Source organism: Myotis davidii, unplaced genomic scaffold, assembly GCF_000327345.1.
Source record: "Myotis davidii unplaced genomic scaffold, ASM32734v1 scaffold217, whole genome shotgun sequence".
NCBI classification, from domain to species: domain Eukaryota; kingdom Metazoa; phylum Chordata; class Mammalia; order Chiroptera; family Vespertilionidae; genus Myotis; species Myotis davidii.
The window spans coordinates 5,140,121-5,140,612 of record NW_006290034.1 but is presented as its reverse complement, the minus strand read 5'-3'; the positions used below and the strand labels follow the sequence as shown (position 1 = coordinate 5,140,612).

The window sequence follows — 492 nt, the reverse complement described above, 5'->3', positions numbered from 1 at the left end:
GTGTGTGTGTGTGTGTGTGTGTGTCAGGGGTGGACTGGGAATTGCAGAATGAGGTGTCTGAGGAGTGGGATCCTGGGGTCTGCACATGCGCCAAAGACCTCCCCTTACCCCTCCCTCTCCTGCCCATCTACCTGCCTTGCAGGCTGGGGCGCTGTACCCTTCCTTGGTACCCAAGGGTGGAGGAGTGCTGGCATCAAGGGGGCGGGGCGGTGGGCGGCGGGGAAGGGGAAGGGCCTTCCCTAAATCCTTCCCCAAGTTTTGAGGACTTCGCAGCCCTAGAGAGAGGGGAGGGGAGCCTCATGAATCTCCCGCCAACACTGAGCTGACTGCTTTCATCTGTAAAATGAAAAGACGTGTGGCGCTCCTTGCCCAGGAGTCAGCGGCAGCGAATTCGCTCAGAGCTGCTTCTCCCGGGAGCGGTTTGGGGGCGCAAGGAAGGGGATGGAGGGAGGCGGAGCGAGCACAGCGGGGTGAGGGGGGCCAGCTCCGTCC

General features: G+C 62.2%; 1 protein-coding gene across 1 annotated transcript in view; it reads left to right on the top strand.

Moving 5' to 3' along the window:
• AMIGO1 (adhesion molecule with Ig-like domain 1) overlaps positions 1–492 on the top strand; it is an 11,678-nt gene that overhangs the window by 5,974 nt on the left and 5,212 nt on the right. The gene's annotated exons all lie outside the window — the stretch shown is intronic.